Below are 20,903 nucleotides of genomic sequence, written 5' to 3'. Positions count from 1 at the left end.
TGTTACTTGATATATCTGGGGATCTAGATGCTTCTTCTAAAGTAAGGATTATTATTAATGAATGAACAGATTGCTGTTTTGACCATCGACTCTGCTGTGCTCTGCATGACGTCCCTATGCAGGGTCTTAGATTATGGGAAGGAGGTGGCGCCATCGCTGTCTTTACCGTCATGGGTGAGCCTGCTGTCATCATGTTAGTGTCAGTGGGTAGGTGGCTGCAGGCTGAGCAGTAACGTGTGATATGTGGTACTTGCATGAGAGCACTCCTGTGTCTTTTCCTCTGCTGTACACAGTGACTGGCTTTGCTCTGCACTGCACAAACCTGCAAGTTGCTGTATCTGCTGCCTTCTATGCCACCCACACAGCATAATACCTCAGTTTCACCAGAAGGGAAACAAGCGGAAAAAGTAAACTCCTACACAATTTAGGGAAATGCCAGTTCATTGTGATTAAATAAAAAAAAACTGAAACACTGTTCTGCTATCTTTTCAGAAACTTTGAGATGTGCAAGCTGACAAACCCAAGCATGGTGTGTTTATCCTTCTAGATGGTAGAATAGGCATAACCTCAAACTGCAAACTTGAACAATGTGCGGCCACCGGTCTGTCAAATTCAACCTTGGATGTTTTTCAGGTTTCTCATAACGTACTCTAATAAGGAGGAGGTCTGTAATGACTTGCTGTTGATGGCCTCTCCGCTTACATGCTGCGTGCCCCTCTCTCTCTCCTCAGCTCCAGCCCTTTGGCAGGGCACACTGGCTTTTATAAAGCCATCTGCCTTTTTTTTGGTCTGCTCTGCACCTGCGTTCACCTTCTGTTTGATGGCTGCAACAGATTGTCTGAGGCTGAAGAGATGGTATGTCTTGTATGTCTTGGGCCCTTTTGAAGTAAGACGGTCCTTTGATGTACAACTTCATATTGGTATGAGGGGATAATATAGCTATATAATTGTACCGTGGCTGTGGTCTAGTGGTTAAGGGGATGGGCTTTAGAACAAAGGGTTGACGGTTCGAATCTTTCCCTTCCACTACTTACCCCACTCCATGGTAATATCTGTTAGTAGCTTTGGATAAAATTGTCAGATAATTATTGTGGCAGCCATAGCCTAACGGTTAGGGGGGGGGGGGATGCTAACATTTTTTTTTTGGTAAGGTATATCCCCCCACTACTAGAAAAAGCCTGATAGCAGTCACGGGGTGGTAGCGAAACCCCTTTTTTCGGCTCTTGAAGTGACTACCCCTCTCTATTAAATTCCATTTTTGAATTCGTATGCATGTCTAGTTCAGGCTCATTTCGTGGGGTATTGCCAATATTCTATACCATGGTGCCTGGTATTACTGGAAAGGGGACCTTTCAGGCTTTCATTTAAGCCCATTGGTGAATCTGTCTGACATACACAGAGGTCACAGCACTTCATTAAATCAGACATAGCTCACATTTTCCAACAACTCTTGGCTAAACTGTCTGCTTTTGTTTATCTCTGTGGCGTGAAAGAACACCAAGGACACAAAATTGGACAACCTCAATACTCTTTGGAGTCTGCTGATTCAGAAAATGTATAATATGCCCATACAATTATTTTGTATGCGTTTGTGAGAGCGTTTAATTTGACTTGTGCAACCAGCAAAAGTCTTCAAAATAATAGCCAATACATGCAGGTCATCTGTTGGAAATATTGGGCCTTTTTCCTTCCAAAGTTTCTACTTGGCATCACTGCTTGGTATTAGGCCTTCATTTAAGATCATTACTAAATCGGCCTGACATACTCAGATGTCACAGCACTTCATTAAACCAGAAATAATAATAACTAATGTCGCCTAAACTGTAGGCTTTCTTTAGTAGGCTTTCTCTAAACCATGGCAAAACATCAAGGACACAAACCCCAACCATTTCAACACTCAAGGCACTCTGCTAATTCAGACAATGTATGTTTTACCCATACAATGTATTGTGAGAGCCTTACAAAAGGCCATAATGATCATTAATATGACATATTTTAAGTCCAATTCTGTCCTATCTCTTTATAGACGTAAGGAAATGTAAGGAGACATAAGACGTAAGGAGATAAAAGAGATGAGCGGGGGCATGGGGAGGCACTGTATGTAGATGTAGAGGTGGGGTGGGGGGGCAAGGGGGAGAAGTAGGGGTGAGGTGAGTGGGGGCAATTGAGGGGGGGCACTGTTGGGTGGGGGCAAGGCCAGGGTAGTGGAGGTAAGTGAGTGGAGGGCACTGTTGAGTGGGAGGAGGTGATGGGGGGCACTGTGGAGTGGGGGGGGGGGGGGCAAGGGGGGTAGTGGGGGTAGGTGAGTGGAGGGCACTGTTGAGTGGGGGGGGGCGTGGGGGGAGGTGAGTGGGGGGAGGGGTGGGGGCTTAAAGGAAAGTGAGGGGGGTTGGGGAGATAAGACACTGTAGGGTGGGGAGGGGAGTGGGGGTGGGTAGGGTAGTGGGGGTGAGATACTGTAGAGCAGGTGGGGGTAAGGGTGGATAAATGTTTTGTTGGAAATAGTTTCAGAAACGTCTACCATATTGAATGTTGGAGGGAATTTGAGATGCCCTAGTTTCAGCAGTGTTGTGTATATGGGTGGTTGACGTTTAAGGGCGTAACGCAAAAAAAAAAAAAGTTTTTCAAATTCCTGAAAGAAATGATGGATAAAAATTGGAAAAAAAATAGAAAAAAATAAAGCACTTAGTGGTCTGTGGAATTTCACCTTATTTTTGCCATTTTTGGGAAAATGTGTCCTGCATCAACACATAGCATAGGCATGTCACACCGCAGGAAAATGGAGTCACACCACAGGGAATTCACTGCATTATGGCCATTTTAATCCTTTTGTATACATGACTGACATCTGAGCTCATGCTAACTTGATAATGATATTGTGTTTAATCTTAATATGTGTTTTCATTAATAAAAAACTTTTTTTTCCTCCTATAAGAGCAGTCACACCACAGGACACCATAAAATGAACCTAAGCATTGCGTGACAGAAAGATTGCAATATGAAGACATATTAAGAGGTTAAGAGTCACCTTAAACTTCCACAGCACTCTCCAATAACTGAGGTACTGACTGGTTAGGAGCCAGTCTTTAAGACCCTTGTAGTTGGCCTTGCAGCTGCCCATTCACAAACAGACATACATGTCACCCCATAGGACGCAATTTGTGTTACGAAATTGAACTTGTAGTTAATATTACTGTCTTGAGTTTTTTCCACATTCACATATCTTAATCTAAAGTTAAGATTTTTGCAATCATGCCAAATGCTTCATACATTATTCAAAATGTTGTTGGTTAATTTATATGTATATTATTATATATTGTTTCATTAATGTTACAGTCACACCGCAGGAAATTTGACATATAAACCTTTACATAAATCTTAACAAAAATGTTTCTTCTCATCTAAGACTAATATGAAACATAATGTACCACACCTTCTTTCATTGACATTTGTTTTTTTAAAGGAAAATAACAGTTTTGTAGGTTTTTAACCAATGTTACGAAAAAACAAGGCGTCACGTCTCCCACCCATATGCTTAATTGAGCAATTTTTGACCACTTTCTTTAGGATATGTCAAGGTGGCAAAATCGAAATTCACCTTCTATTGTTCAGCCATGCTCATATCGGACTGTGTGACAACTAGCCTAGAAATCTAGACGCCCCTAGGGGTTTGGCACGGCCAGGCTATGTGACAACATCAGCATCTTCAAAATGACCCGTAAACAGTGGCTGAAAATAAACCAGACCGGCTCCTATTAATTAATAGTATGAACATTGTTTTACTCTGTATATATTTGGTGTTTGTGGTAAAATGTCATGTCTTCTGTAATGCAGTATTGTTCTTTTTATTATGGGTACCTGCCTTAGGACTACGGATGACATTTGGCAACTATGCAAATACCAACATATTTATATTGATGTTTTTTCAACTGATGTATTGATTAGTGTGTATTATCCTAATCGGATGAAAGAAAGAAAGAATGAATGAATGAATCAATACATTTGTCCATTAGGCAATAGGAAATAATTGTGCTTAAAAAAAGGAACTGTACTCATCAATGAATATTATAGGCTTATGTCATTGCAAGGACCATAGGCCTAGTTATTTCAGCAGTTGACTGTCTATGTGCCATTTGACCATTGTAGGAGGACCATTCTCTGCTTCAAGGAAGCGAAATCAAACTTATTTTTTGTTTGTTTAGTCAACCTTTGGTAAAATATCTGTTAGAGAATATAACAGAAAAGTGCTGAAAAAAGTCATCTACTATGTAGTTGGCCTATATTATGGCCCCACAGTATTGAGAAAAATGCATGAAAGTCATCCATTTTGGGAAATAGCAGCCATATTGAATTTTGACACAAATTTCAGATGGCATCAAGTTTGAATTTCTTCTACGCACGCACACACGCACGCACGCACGCACGCACGCACGCACGCACGCACGCACGCACGCACGCACGCAAACACACACACACACACACACACACACACACACACACACACACACACACACACACACACACACACACACACACACACACACACACACACACACACACACACACACACACACACACACACACACACACACCTTTGACACACATTTAGCCTTTGAAATTATCATTTGGGGAAGGGCTACCATATTGAATTTTGGGCAATATTTTTCAATTTCTTTCAATAAGCTTTTGGTCTGTAATCTGTGAAATGTCTGGCAGGACAATAGGTCTATTATTAAGCAGTGCTGTATGTGCAATTTGATAATTTACTGACAACAGTACCATTTCAACGCGGATTTATACATTCTTATGCACATACATTCATACTGTATGTATATACACTACACATGCATATATTCATTCATTTTTCTTTTTATCCAACATTTGTACGCATGTCTGTAAGGAGATAGTACAGAATTGGTCAGAAAATAGGTCATTAGGGCCTTGAGGATCATTACGGCCTTTTAAAGGCTCCTGCAAATATTGTATGGGTACATTATACATTTTCTGAATCAACAGCATGCCTAGATTTTTAATATCATTCGGTTTTGTGACCCTGATGTTTTCCCATGGTATAGGGACAACATAAATCATACAGTTGAGGTGGAATCTGTGAGAAATTACTGGTTTAAAGGATAACGCCAGACAATTTCAACATGCATGTAATGCTCACACTCCCCTGGACTTGCCAGTACCTGAGATTTGTTTTTCTTCAGCATTTTCCAAGATCCTGGTCATTGTAATGGGGGCAGGTGTTACCTTTTGGGAAAATATTTGGAGTAGGCCCATGTTAAGATTTTTTTAAATGCAAACAAAATCTGCCCCCATTAGAATAGCAGCATGCAGCATCTCCGTCTACTGACAAGTCAAGGGTAATGTGAGCAATACAACAGCATATTGAAATTGGCAGGAGTGGTCATTTAAGTATTTTGGAGGGGCTTTTCAAGCCTTTATTTTTTGTTTATATGAGACAGCACAGTGAAGGAGGTGACAGGAAGCGAGTTGGGAGGAAGAGATGGGGGAGGGTCGGCAAAGGGCACGGTTCAGAATCGAACCCGGGTCAGCCGCGTAGTAGACCAGTGTCCTACCATTAGGTCACGATAGGGCCGATATATTACTGGTTTAATGACCTCTGTGAATGTCAGCACAAACATTGGCAGGAAAAAGGCCTGATATTTCCAGCTAATGACTTGCAATATTGGCTACTATTTTGAAGACTATTGGTGGTTACACAAGTCAAATTTTAGGCCCTCACAAACATATACAAAATAATTGTATGGGCATATTATACATTTTCTGAATCAACAGAGTCCACCGAGTATTGAGGTTGTCTGATTTCGTTTATCTCTGTGGCATGAAAGAATGCCAAGGACACAAAATTAAACAGTTTAGCCAACATTTGTGAGAAAATGTGACCTATGTCTGGTTTAATGAAGTGCTGTGACCTCTGTTTGTGACAGAAACATTCAGCAATGGACTTAAATGAAAGAATGAAAGGTCCCCTTTCCAGTAATACCAGAGACGGTTTAAATGCATTAGAATAGAGAATCTTTGGTAATACCAAGCACTATATTGTATAGAATATTGACAATACCCCAAGCTGTCCTGGACCTTCTTTCGTGCAACTGCACTACAAAATGCTCTAGCCATCATTGTGTTTGTCTGGTAAATGGCCTCAGGTGCACAGACATGTGTAAACTGAGATTGTGCGGAAACCAGGCAACCATAGACAGTTCAGATGAAGGGGATGACATGGAAGATGAAGAGAACTGACGAAGAAATAATATAAATCTACATGACACTATTCTTTCATTAAACATATTCCCTTTGCAACATGTTTCTTTATTGGCTTGCAACCCCTTGTATAGGGTCTCAGTCTATTTGTTTATGAAATAGCCTGTATAAAATGTTGTATACGAACATTTATCTAAATTCTGTTAATGAGATACCATATCTGAGTGGTTTAAGTAAAGTGTTACCCAATGCCCTATCATTCCAGGGTCTACCGTTTAGAAAGTATTTCTTCACATACACTACAACAGTGTTTATCAAAATTTTCGTGCCATTCCCCCCCTTCAGAGGAAGGGTGTCTGTCTGCGCCTCGCTCGAGCAAAATGGTTACGAAAATACCAATAAATTGGCCGTCGTAACGTTTATTAGAGCCTGATATACACGTACAGTATGGCCTATGATGTTCTCTAAATATTAGTGAATAAATTAATGAATATATTGTGATTGTAAAGGGAATGTGTTGACTTAATGGTAAAGCAGAAAAGTATTAAAAAAGAAAAACCTTCTGACTTCACGCGCCCCTCCCTCCAATACATCCGCGCTCCCCTAGGGGGGCTTCCGCCCCACTTTGAGAAACACTGCACTACAATAATTGAATACTTTAACAACTTGTGAATGTAATGTACATTCACATATGAACTACAGTATAAACAAAGTTTGTTTAAGCAAAGTGATACCGGGCATTGTATTAGTCCATTCTCTTGGGTCCTATTTTGAAGACATTTTTGCTGGTTGCACAAGTGACATTTAAGGCTCTCACAAACATATAAAAAATGATAGTATGGGCATATTATACATTTTCTGAATCGGCAGAGTGCCCTGAGTATTGAGGTTGTTAACTTTGGTGTCCTTGGTGTTCTTTCATGTCACAGATGTAAACGAAAGTGCACAGTTTAGGCACAATTTGTGTGAAAATGGGAGCTATTTCTGGTTTAATGACGTGCTGTGGCTTCTGTGTATGTCAGACAGATTCATTAATGGGCTTAAATGAAAGCCTGAAACGTCCCCTTTCCAGTGATAACAAGCACGATGGTATAGAATATTGGCAATACCCCCAACATAAGCCATAACTACATACACAGCCGATATTAAAAAACAGTATTTATTATAGGGGGGTAGTAACCCATCCCCCCCCCCCAGATGGCACCGGTCGACCCCTGCGGCTCATAGCCTATACCCTGAAAAATAGTAAATGTAAGTCGCTCTGTATAAAAAAAGCGTCAGCTAAATGCAATGTAATGTTTTGTTTTATATTGCGCGTGTGTGCTGTTCTGTCCTGCATTCATTGATTTTTATCACCCTTCATGTAAACTTCATTGGCAACACACGTACACGACTCCATTCATATCCATTTGTAGTCTCCTCTCTTGCCAGGAGTTCAGTTTGTATGCAGGATGTGCTTTTGGCATTGGAAACTGCCGTGAGACTGCGCCTCCGGTTCAATTTATTGCTAATGGAAGGAGCGTCATCGGAGAAGAACAGACTCATACACCCCCCATACCCTGGCCTGCATGCTGCTCACGTCGTCTCAATGAAAAGTTAATTATCGGGAAAGATGTCAAATCTAGCCACGCGCTGTCGTAGCCTCATCCGTAATTCACTTGCTGGGCAGGGGGAAGGGGTTGGGTTAGTGTATCCACCGTGCACCTTGTATTGGCTTCCCTCCGAAACCTTGCCAGTGTTATGTAACAAACAGACCTGGGAGCCAGGAACTGGTTGCCAGGGCCGCTGGGTTCTGCCGGCTAGTATACCTACCTAGGCAGCCTCTTCCGCTCTTCCGCTTTGTTTGTGGACTATGAATGCCACGTTGAATGAAGTTCTCTAGTGAACCCAGTCCTACATCAGCAAACCGGCCTTGTTGTAAGAGACCATTCTGAATGCTCAGCTATAGCTGCGACTTGTAGTTGCTTAGCTGCAAATCCATTTTATACGTGAATTTGCAGAATTTGGGGGGCACCGTGGCTTAGTGGGCTAAGGGTCCATACCATTATGCTGTTGATACGGGGCGGAGGCCGGCCCAAGGTAATTTTCCGATCCTCCCCATCTCTCTCTCTTCCACTCCCTTCCTGTCATCACTCATACAGCATGACTGTTACGACACAGTGATGCCAAAGCATACAAATAACAAGACAAAAGTGTGAATAGTGTTACCTTAACCAATCAGTAACGGACTCTGCTTGTGAGTTCTGCGTCACTACTCTCAACTGTTTGCTGATTGGCAGAACCGGGAGCGAATCGAGCTAGGAGGGTTGGGCCAGACTATGTACGGAGTCAAAATCTTTGGGTGGAAGTAGTAATAGGACGGCATCACCCTGATGTGTGCTACTACAAAAACGTAATTGAGGAAAAATGTACTCCAGTACACTCTGAGTCAGTGTCACGTCACGAAACAATGAACACCTCCAATAACTTCCAGACTCAATCAAGATTTTCATTTCTCCATGGGGAAATGTAATTTCCGTCCAGACGGTGGGGAGCTTCAGTAATGGAAGTGTCATGCGACCACACGTGCAAGTCTCGGATGTCGAACACTAGAGGAAACGTGAATTTTAATTGCAGGAGCATGAGTCAGGGAATCCTTTCTGTTCCTATGCCCTATTTGACAGTTTGCTCCAGCCTCTGCCTTTTACATATTTTTCCTTTTCTGTTTTTCTGCTTTAGTACAATGTTTTTGTACCTGCCGATATGATTAAATGTAATAGTTAAAGTTCATACCATTCAGGGCATCTTTTTTCTCTAATGAATGTCTTCTTCAAGTGGTCTCTGTTGGACCTAGACAATGCTTGTCTTATTAATCTCCTTTCAGTGTGCGAGGACATGTTATCACAATTATACACAGAACCGATAGCAGAGCAGTAGCTTCTGTGTGACATTCATTATAAAATCTGATGCTACTCAAAAGTACAGTAGTACTTCCCTATTCATTCACTATTGACACCTGTTTAGCCAACTGGGATCAGGGTTATCCCGGATGGGCAAACAAGGACTGTACAAAATGACATTTCTTTCCAGCCAGATGCATTTAAAAACAGAAGTATCTACGTTTTTTTGTGGATGTATACAGTATACAGGTCACACCAATATTGAGTATGACCATTTTGAACAATCGGTAATTGTAATGCCTCTGATTCTGGTGCTGGTCACACGTATGTTGATATTTTAAATGTGAATATATGGATAAAAGTAAAAACTCCATTGTAACAGCTATGCTTTAGCCCCCTAAATGGGTTTTGAAGAGTTTTGAAATGTGCATTCTAAACAAGAGGCCGAAAGAAATGCGTTTTCAAAAATATCCATACATGTGTAAACAGTATCAGTGTAGTACAACGGTTGAGCGAGCACAGGTTGCTGTTAATGGATTAGGTGATCACCACCAAGAAGACACGTGTACAGGGCAGGTCCCCATTTTGACAGCCACAAGGAACCCAGAGGGTTTTTTTTTTTCTTTTTTTTTTAAAGAGACAAACCTGATGAATTGGATTAAATTGATGATTGCATTTGTGCAGTAAATGAAGGCAAACAAAGGGGTGATTCACTGTAAAGACTGAAAAGATGTGTGAGGCTTATTTACTGTGTGGCATCATGAATAAGGAGGAATTGCAAGGAACAATGAGGAGGTGCAGAGAATACCAATCTGATTTTAACTGCCATTCAATGCTAGAATTTATGTTTTTCTGTATGTGGCTGGCCGTCTCTTCTTTTCTATTTCCTCCCTTAATGCAGTCTTTTTGTTGCTGAAAGTTCCTGTCTGCAAAGAATAATTCGTCCTTCACCCACGTAGTACGTACGCAACTCTCATTCAATGCTTTGCCTGCAACACTTTTCCTACACTTAACATACCCCTAGCTCAAAGATGGGCAATTATTTTGGCCTGGGGGCCACATTGTGTTTAGAACATTGATCGTAGGGCCAGATGTTGTAGGCAACATGGCTGTGCCAATAATAAGAAATATAGTTCCGCATGCTGTGATGTACACTGGCATAATTTGTTGCTATTTCACTCGTGCATATTGTAATATTTAGATGTGAGGTGACCTTGATTAATTTCACACCTGTAAGACTCTCTAGGTGAGAGTATTACTTTAGATTTAAGTGGTCTTGAGATGAAATGGCTCTTCAGGCCGCCTGAGTTTGCCCACCTCTGCTCTAGCCATTCACTCCTGCATGGCCATCCATTCAGGTAAAACGTAGCTTAGCCAAATCCAAGGCACTCTGTTGCAATTTTTATACTGTTTTATTTGGCTACAATGCCTACGCGTTTTGACCCATATGGCCTGCGTCGGGGATCATCCAGCCATTGTCCTGTTCTTCAGTCTGGTTGTGGGATTTACACCGGTTTTTTTGTTTTGTTTGGTTTAATCCACTGCACATTTTTAATTCATCCCACTGATGGACAGATTTGTTCATCATCTGAAGCGCATGCTCTGCCTTCAGAGAGAGCAATCTGGATGATGGATCAAACGAGGAGGAAAAAAAAGGTGCAGCACCACCGATTGTCCTGTGTGCTGCACGTGAGCGAGCTATTATTGCAGATAGGATGACTGGCTGCTATCGTCGGCTGGGAGGGTGACTGTCTGGGAGAGATCGTGTTTGGCTGCCTGTCACGCACACACACAGGGGATAACAGATGAGAGTCCCGAGTGACCAGAATTGATGCTTAAGCCAGACTAAAACGCATGCACATGAAGAGTGATAAACGGAAGGGGAGGATATATTTGGAGAGTGTCGTCATCACTGAGAGTGTGGTCATCCTCAGTATTCCTATCCAAACCTCGTCATGGTAATTGTTCTGTTGGGGCATCGTGTTCTTGAGAATGGCTAGCCAGCTCATTTGAAATGTTAGGAATGTTTGTGCTCTATTCCTCAACATGCACAGAGCACTGTATCTGTTGCAGTTCAGGCATAATAGCCCATGAATATTCTTGTCCGCCCACTTAGAAACTGTTTGGCTTTGTGTAAGTAGTATGTGGCAGTATTTGCATGTTTCCTAGACATACAGGTACCGTATTTATGTTCTCATGCTTTTCAGACATTGTTCTTTCGTATCGTCAGTGTCTGATAGGATGCATCAGGGGTCCACTCAGACATTGTATTCCATATTGATTAAAATGCTTTTGTGTTAATTTACTACACAAGTAGAGCAGAATAAGCGTCGAGACGAGTGGTGTTGTTGTGGGTTTCACTTTTCTAACTTAAAGTAACTGGTCTTTCATGCTCTTCATGTTGCCTAGTATTTAATGGATCAGGTATTTGAATGATTACAAGATTTTGGGGACCAGCAATCTTTGAAATTCTCCTTCTGGTTTATTTGTATTTTCGTATGCATTTATGCATATTTATATGTCAGAAAGCAGCATCACTTGAAATGGAAATATGCACTGCAACTGTCTGTTTAAGACAAAGAAAGAAGGAATGAGCGGTTTGGGTCCAACAACAACATAGCCATACTGTACACGCCACACAGACAACCTCAGAGACCTCTCAGACAACCACAGAATACACAATCAATAAATCACCCTGGGCTAGTATATTAATAATTTCTTTAGCATGGTTGCAACATAATAACAGCTCTAGCTATAGAGCTATACTGTAGATGCGGGCTGTGTCAAATCAGCCATCTCCTGCTGTTTCTGCAATTGTTTGTCTGTAGGAATGTTCACCATGCTTGAGTTGTATTGGTTTGGGCCCATTTCCAATCGGAATTTCAAGCTACGCTTTCCGAACTCCTTGTCCAACATGATGTTTGTCCTGAAGTATGCACTTGGAAAAGCCCAATACACAAACTGCCCTCCCTGTTCCCCATGCATCTCTCTCTCTCTCTCTCTCTCTCTCTCTCTCTCTCTCTCTCTCTCTCTCTCTCTCTCTCTCTCTCTCTCTCTCTCTCTCTCTCTCTCTCTCTCGACACTAGAGGAGGCGTTTGTGTTTGTGTGTGTGCATGCGCATGCGTGTGTGTGTGTGTGTGTGTGTGTGTGTATGCACCCTCATCCCCCATCACCCTTCCTCTTTTCCTCCCCCCATCTTATACAAAACGACAGTATCTGTTTCTCTGTGCTGAACACATTGTATGTAAATACAAGACTCAAGGGAGCCATATCTTCTCAGCCCCTGGATGTGATGTTATTCACTCAGACCTGAGACGTGGGCTGAGCCAACATCATGACTCACCTCTCAACGCTCTGCTCCGCCGCACAGTTAAGTGCCCTCTTGCTGTTCGGACAGTACCCCCCGTTCCCTGTGGTTGGCCGCCCCACTGTGCTCAATGGTTTATATTCTGACAATTTGCTGACGTCCTGTTCAGGGGCAAGTGAGGCATGGGGTGTGTTATTGGTCATCATACTGCAGTGGATGAAATGAGGGGTGGGAAAACATCTGGGCCGCAAAAATTGTGCAGTGATGCACGTAGTGCAGTTCTGGTAAGGGAGGATGGTGGGGAATGGGATGGATATGACTGACTTAAAATTGACTGAGATAACTTGGAACAACTTTTGCTCTCAAACTATTCCTCCTCCATTCTATAAGTCACTGCTTGATTACAGTTTTTCCTCAAACATTATCCAGTTCTACTGTTAACCAAAATATATATATATATACTGTATAACGATTGATGAATTATGGTATTCACACGGATGCCAATTGATCAAGCATTTGATTTGAGGAGAAATCAGGATTTTCAAAGTAGAAAATGCAAATGCAGAATGTCTTTAGGACGTTTCAGTCTTTATTGAGACAGGATAGTGAAGATTAGGATATGGAATGACTGGGAGAAAGATGGGGAAGAGTTAGGAAATCCCAGGCTGAACTGAAACTTGGGTCCCCATGTACTACTGCACGTGTAGGTTATGGGTGTATCCATGCACTGCGCCCCAGCACTCCCATTTTTCTGTTCCTACTGCTTTGGCAAGGGACAGCCCTGGTTACAGTAATTCAGTAGCTTGATGAACAGGTCAGCCATTTGCATTGACCAAGTGTTGAAACTAGATCTCAGCAATTTCTGTGTCAGTTTCTGCCTTTTTTTTTTCCTTGTTTGATTTTTTTTCCACGGCACCTCAGCCTGAAGTGAATGGAGATGCAAATCTACTTACTCTGTCTCTGGCTCAAGGCCAGCTCTGGGAGATTTTTTCCCCAACAAGGAAGAGGCTGTCTTGGGCTTCCACTGAGACCGTCATGACCAGGCAATCAAACTAGGCAATTGCCCAGGGCCCCCAGCTGAAAGGTTGGTTCTGCACTTGTATTGGTTCTGTACTTGTATTCAAATGACAGCCATGAATACTTTGTGAGTGTAGTAGTACCTTTATACATTCAGCGAAAAGTGCAATCACACTGCCATCTCGAAATCTCTCAAGTCTCTCAAATCCTCCCCAATACTTGAGAGATAGAGAGATTTCGAGATGGCAGTGTGATTTGCATAATAGAGAGAAGGGCTCCAAGTCTGTCTTTGCCTAGGGCTCCCGAATACTTTGGAATGGCCCTGCGTCCAGTGCGCCAATAAATACCCCCCCACCCCCCTCATGACTCCCTCAGAGACTCAAGTCTTGGATGGAGACAACCACAGAAATACCCCTCAAAATGTAAATGTCAAAACGTTCACACACGGAGCCTCAGCGTACTATACTGTACCGTCACAAGCAATTTCAGCGCCATCTGTCTCTCTAAATACATATGATGTGGAGTGGTAGACTTCTCGGGTTATTGAGGGAGGTGATGGAGTGCAGAGTTGTTAGTGCCTGATGTGGCTCAAGTGTCTGGCAGTGAATCATCATGCAATCTTGTTCATTGTCATTATCATTATGCAATCTTAGAGCTAGCGGCATGTACAGTAGGATTTCAATAGAAGTAGCACACAAGAAATGTCTCAGTGTACATCCGACATTTCACTCTAATCAACACTGCAAAAACTTTTGTGCAGGAGGTCCTTGTTCAAGAAGAGAGGCACTTTTTGTTTTCTTATTTTGATTTATATAAGGGTGGGAGACGTGACGCCTTGTTTTTTCGTAACATTGGTTAAAAACCTACAAAACTGTTATTTTTCCTTTAAAAAACAAGTGTCAATGAAAGAAGATACATTATGGTGGTACATTATGTTTCATATTAGTCTTAGATTAGAAGAAACATTTTTGTTAAGATTTATGTAAAGGTTTATATGTCAAGTATCCTGCGGTGTGACTGTAACATTAATGAAACATGGAATATAATATAATATATAAATTAACCAACAACATTTTGAATAATGTATGAAGCATTTGGCATGATTGCATAAATATTAACTTTATATTAAGATATGTGAATGTGAAAAAAACTCAAGACAGTAATATTAACTACAAGTTCAATTTCGTAACACAAATTGCGTCCTGTGGGGTGACATGTATGTCAATGTTTGTGAATGGGCAACTGCAAGGCCAACTACAAGGGTCTTAAAGACTGGCTCCTAACCAGTCAGTACCTCAGTTATTTGAGAGTGCTGTGGAAGTTTAAGGTGACTATTAACCTCTTAATATGTCTTCATATTGCAATGTTTCTGTCACGCAATGCTTATGTTCATTTTATGGTGTCCTGTGGTGTGACTGCTCTTATAGAAGGAATTAAAGTTTTTTTTAGAAATGAAAACACATATTAAGATTAAACACAATATCATTATCAAGTTAGCTTGAGCTCAGATGTCGGTCATGTATACAAAAGGATTAAAATGGCCAAAATGCAGTGAATTTCCTGTTGTGTGACTTCATTTTCCTGCTGTGTGACATGCCTATGCAATGTGTTGATGCAGGACACATTTTCCCAAAAATGGCAAAAATAAGGCGAAATTCCACGGACCACTAAGTGCTTTGTTTTTTTCTATTTTTTTCCATTTTTTCCATCATATTTTCAGGAATTGGAAAAACGTTTTTTTTTTTTTTGCGTTACGCCCTTAAACGTCAACCACACATAAGTTTAGCTTAAAGGTACACTATGCAGGAAATTGTCAAAAAAGGTACTGCAACTATGCTGCTCATTGAAACTGGGCTGCCTATTGCCAAATTTGATCTTTACATGAAAGTTTACTAAGTAATAAACAAATATTTTCTAGTATGACCCAAGTACAGTCATTTTTGCAGCTAAAAATGGCTATTTCTGGAAATTCAAAATGGCGGACCATGGAGAAGATGCAATTTTTCCAGTCATGATGAATACTTAGAATTTGATGGTGGTGGTAAGTATTCATGAAAAAGGTAACATTAGTGAATGGGCAGCATGAATTCTGGAAATAAGCAACTAAAAAACTCACACAGTGTCCCTTTAAATGTTTTGGGACGTTTGGTAAACTGAGAATAAAATCAAAATGCTATCATTTTCAAAACATTCAATACATTCCTTAGATGGAGAATAGTGAAAAAGTGTTAAAACCGAGAAAAAATATTGGTTTAGGGGACATATGTACTCATTTCTAATTTGATAACTGCAACACATCTCAAATAAGTTGGGACAGGGATCCGTGAAATGTTATAAACATCCAAATAAGAAAAAAACAAGGGAGATCATTTCAAAATGAATTGTACTGATGAACAATTTGAGTGTCCAGGTATAAGACAATCACAGAGAGGCTGAGTCACTCAGAATTAAAGATGCAGAGGGAACAATTACCATAGTTATTACATAAAGTCTTGAATTCCATTGATGAACTGTGATTGAGTGTATTTAAGACATTTGTCTTTAAAATGATTGTAGGTTCATGACATGAAATATATATTGGCTGTAGTCTCACTCTAGCACTCCGAGAATTAGGCCTACAGCTAGTGAAAACTTGACCATATTAAGGACGCTTCACGTGTGCAAATGATTAGAGGGGTTTAACGTTCCCCTATCCACCCGAGCTCACTTGAAATAGTCCCAGACGACATCGGAAACTGTCCTTTGCTTACAGAAGTCAGCAGAAGTTGCAGAGTCAATTCTTTTTTGAAAATATTAGAGTCTTGCACATCCTGTGCTACAGTGAAAATTGGCCATGCAAGTTGTGTTAGTGCTAACTTCAAAAGTCAGCCTCCATGATGGCATGGGGGTGCAGTAGTACATTGGTTAAGCTGTTCTAATTCACCTGTAGAATTGAATACAGTACTGAGTTAAATAAATGGGTTTTAAACAGCATGAAAAGCCACTTGTGCGTTATATTTTGAATGGAGATCTTCGATTACTGCCACATAGTAAGGACAAATTGCATTCTCTACTATGTTTTCACAGTTTAACTCCAACATAAGGACCAGCAGGACATAAAATGGCTGGCTTTTGGTCAAGACCTGTCACACTGTAAGCACTACAGAAAGGAAAACATTGAAAAACATGACAAGGAATACACCTACCATTTAAGCTGGTGAAATCATGACCAAGATTGGAATCAACACTGTTTTTATATGAAATCGTCTCATCGGTTAATGCGATAAAATGTTAAGTGTTGTTCTTTGTTTTGTTTTTAGTCTTCCTCGACATTTGTTGCCTTTTATTGTCCCCGTCCCAACTCTTTTGAGATGCGTTGGATTTACATATTCATGAATATCCCCCAAAACAATAATTTTGGTCAGTTTTGATGGCTGATATGTTTTCTTTGTACCGTTCTCCCACTAATGTCAGAACCAGACTTTTTGAAATTGGCAGTATTTTGTTATTATTCATAATTAAGCTTGTGTCCCAACTTCTATGGAGTTAGGGTTTGTATTAAGGGGGATTCATACTTGGCGTGACTGGTGTAAGTCTCCTTCATACTTCACTCGCGACCTCACTCGCGACCCAAAATGACGTCACACGCCGTGGCGCGAGCTGCCGTGTCGCGACGTCGTGCACCCCACATTTTTTGTAACATGTCGTGCGCCACCAGCGACCATGCAGGTAGGCAAACAAAGCAGGAGTTGCGAAGAGAGGCTACAACTACTGTAGGCTACTACAGAATGGATCCTGCACCATTTTAAGGATAATAAAATGTCATAGAGAGTTATTTTATCTTCTCTCTTAAATGTTGTTCAGTGAAACAATTGTTTACTTTGTTCAGAAGCACGTTGTGTTCGGCGATATATTTAATAATTCTGCCGCCAGAACAATGCTCTCACATGGTCTTGGAATGATCTGGCAATGTAGGCTACAACAAAAAATATATGTTTCAATGTGGTAAGTCACAAGTCAGACGTTCAGTAGCCCTACAGCAGCCGTGTTTGGCTTTCTATTTTATGCATCCGTAGAACTCACGCTGCGAGTTGCGAAAGAAACTGCCGTTTCTCTCATGAACAGCAGAGGGCACTTCCGACAATGCGAGCGAAAGCCTTCTGAAGTATGAATAGTCTGTCGCAAGTGATGACGTCATTAATGGTTCTCGCGCCACACGCGACAAAATGCGCACGTGAAGTATGCAGAGCCCTTTAGTAGTACACCAAAGTTAGGAGTAGCATGTGACTCTTAGAGACCATGATAGAGGGCAAATGCTGATAGCTACTCTGCAGTAGTTCTACATTGCTTGCAAGTGCCAAAGTATGGAAGAAAGGCGTACTTTTGGTGCCATTTTATTGCTGTGATTTGGTGTGGTATTGTTAGAAAAGTCTGGAAATAACAAAAGAAGCCGACAAGTCACAAAGCAGCACTCATACTTAATTGCTGTGGCTGTCTTGTACAGAAGTGTCTGATTAAGTGCAATTTCTATTCAATGCAATGCAAATGGTGTCTAAAAGGCAGTGTTTTGTTCTATGACAGCCAACATTTGAACAAAAAATGGAAAACAATTATATATTAATTTCAATATGAAGTTATTTAATTGAAATTAATGTTTACTTCAAGTTCACGTGAAGTTGTTTACATTCTCTCTTCCTCTGACATGGTGATACTCAGTTCTCTGCCTACTTGTGTGTCTCTTGTAGAAGAGGTGAAGCCATAACCAGCAGCTACCCTAAGGGAATACAAGGCTGCCCATGACCAGCAGCTACCCTAAGGGAGTACAAGGCTGCCCATGACCAGTAGCTACCCTAAGGGAGTACAAGGCTGCCCATGACCAGTAGCTACCCTAAGGTGGTACAAGGCTGCCCATCTTTGCCTCTGGGAGCCTTTGGGTTTGGATTTGCTTTGTTGAGGTTGTTGACCTGTGTCTCGTGCTTATCCACTCATACCTACGTACAGTATTACACACACGCACTCTGAATGTAATTGTATTCCCGCGCTATTACCACACTGTTGCAATAATAAGATGGTTATTATCACTGAATATGCAATGTCTTTTTCGCCTGTCATCGGCCGGGTGCCAGTCATTGTAGGATCTCCACTGCTACCACCCCCTTGTGCTGTGCTACCCTGTGTTGTGCCTACCAACCCCCTGTGTGGTGCATGAGGTGGGGAAGGCAGTAGGGGCCTCGGAGGGTCACTCACCCATAGCATCCAGCTGAGCAAACAGGCTGTTAACCCCACGCTTCACAGTGTATATCTGAGTGTGTGAGTGTGTGAGTGTGTGTGAGTGTGTGAGTGTGTGTGAGTGTGTGAGTGTGTGTGTGTGTGTGTGCGTGCGTGCCTGCCTGCCTGCCTGCCTGCCTGCCTGCCTGCCTGCCTGCGTGCGTGCGTGCGTGCGTGCGTGTATGTGTGCAGGACAACCATCTTGGCGTATATCACCACTTTTTTATAGATTTTTGTGAAATAAACACTATGGTCTTTCACACAACCCCTGGATAGTTCTCTCCCCTTCCACACATCGTCTTTTTATTTCATTATGCAAACACATCTACCCACACTTTCCCTGTGGAAGTGAAACCTTCTGCTCTAAGTACTGTAATTATACAGTGTCATTTTTTCTAATAACTATCTGTAAAAGCTTTGTGTTTGCTGTACATGTGCGTGCGTGCGTGCGTGCGCGCACATGTTCGTGCATGTGTTCTTGTGTGCTTGCGTTGGAGTATGCACAGGCTTGTATGCATGCTGTTACATTATTTGTGTGTGTGTGTGTCCGTGTGTGTGTGCGTGCCCATGTGTTGGAGTGTGTGTGTGTGTGTGTGTGTCCGTGTGTGTGTGTGTCTGTGCTGCGTTTGTATGTGTGCCCATGTGTTGGAGTATGCTCTGCTCTGCACGGGTTGCTGGGTTGGTTCATGGCCAGCCGTGCTCCATCTGGCTCTGGCTCTGGCAGCTCCTCTTCCTGTTTTGTGCATACCTTTACTCCTCTAGCCCTCTCCCTTCGCCCACCGCGCTCCAATTCACCTCACCCCCACTCCATTCACCTCCCCTCTCCCTTCGCCAACCGCGCTCCAATTCACCTTACCCCCACTCCATTCACCTCCCCCTCTCCCTTCGCCCACCACGCTACAATTCACCTCACCCCCACTCCATTCACCTCCCCCTCTCCCTTCGCCCACCGCGCTCCAATTCACCTCACCCCCACTCCATTCACCTCCCCCTCTCCCTTCGCCCACCGCGCTCCAATTCACCTCACCCCCACTCCATTCACCTCCCCCTCTCCCTTCGCCCCATGCTTTCCCACCTCCACCACCTTTGGTCCTCTCGTGGCCCTCTCCCCTCTCCTCACATTCCCTATCCCACCTCATCTACCACCACTACCACCACCTCCTCATTCTCCTCCAGAGCCAGCCAAAGCTCAGCCCCTCTACTCCCCATCCACCTCCCCTTCTCCCTCCCCTCTCCACCACAGTTACTCCTATTTTCCTCTCCCTTTGCCCCACGCCATGCTCCCCTCCCACAGCCAGCCAGAGCACAGTGTGCCCCCCACCTCCACACCCATCCCACAGCCACTTCCACTTCTCCTCCTTCTCTCCACAGCCTGCCAATAGCCCAGCACTCTCCTCCATCACCGACCTCCTACTTTCTTCCAGCTCCTCCTCCTCCTCCTCTTCCACATCCTGCCGTTCCCCCTCCACCTACACCTTCACCACCACTTCCACCTCCTTTAGTCCTCTAGCCCTCTCCCTTCGAGCCACACTCTCCTCCACCTGCCCTCCCCCTCCTCCAGCAGCTAGAGCCCCAGCGTGCCCCCTGGCCCTCAGCCAGATACACAGCACAGGCCTGAATAAGCACCCCCATTTCTCTCTCTCTCTCTCTCTCTCTCTCTCTCTCTCTCTCTCTCTCTCTCTCTCTCTCTCTCTCTCTCTCTCTCATCATTCTCTGACACTTCCACTTTCTTTCTCCCTGTCATTCAAACACACACACACACACACACACACACACACACACACACACACACACACACACACACACACACACACACACACACACACACACACACACACACACGCACACACGCTTTCCATGTCATGGCAGTTTGCATGGTGCACATTCCTCAGCATTCCTCTCTTGATCCCTCAGCACCGCCCTTCTCCAGAGGGGGGTCCACTGATTCACATTCACGGTAGCTCATCCCAGTAACCTGAGCGGGTTCGAACCACTGATGACAAACAGTCTCTCCCTATCCACCTTATTACCGCAGAAATACACCAGCGGCGATCTGAGCGAGTCGAGCGACAGAAGTAATTGACTTTGTATTGAGTCGCGCAACAAAAGTTTCTGGAGACTAGAGCGATTTGCGAGACGAGCGCGACAGTTTGAAGTTGAAATCTTTTCAACTTTCTATGACGCGGTTTGGCGACAAGCTGCGACAGCCAATGACTGTATAG

General features: G+C 42.8%; 1 protein-coding gene across 2 annotated transcripts in view; it reads left to right on the top strand.

Annotated features, from left to right (window-relative positions):
• Positions 1–20,903, top strand: part of xxylt1 (xyloside xylosyltransferase 1) — a 46,148-nt gene that overhangs the window by 22,317 nt on the left and 2,928 nt on the right. The window lies entirely within an intron of this gene.

This window comes from Engraulis encrasicolus, chromosome 6, assembly GCF_034702125.1.
Source record: "Engraulis encrasicolus isolate BLACKSEA-1 chromosome 6, IST_EnEncr_1.0, whole genome shotgun sequence".
NCBI lineage: Eukaryota > Metazoa > Chordata > Actinopteri > Clupeiformes > Engraulidae > Engraulis > Engraulis encrasicolus.
The sequence above is the reverse complement of the archived record's forward strand: the minus strand, read 5'-3'. Positions and strand labels throughout refer to the sequence as shown.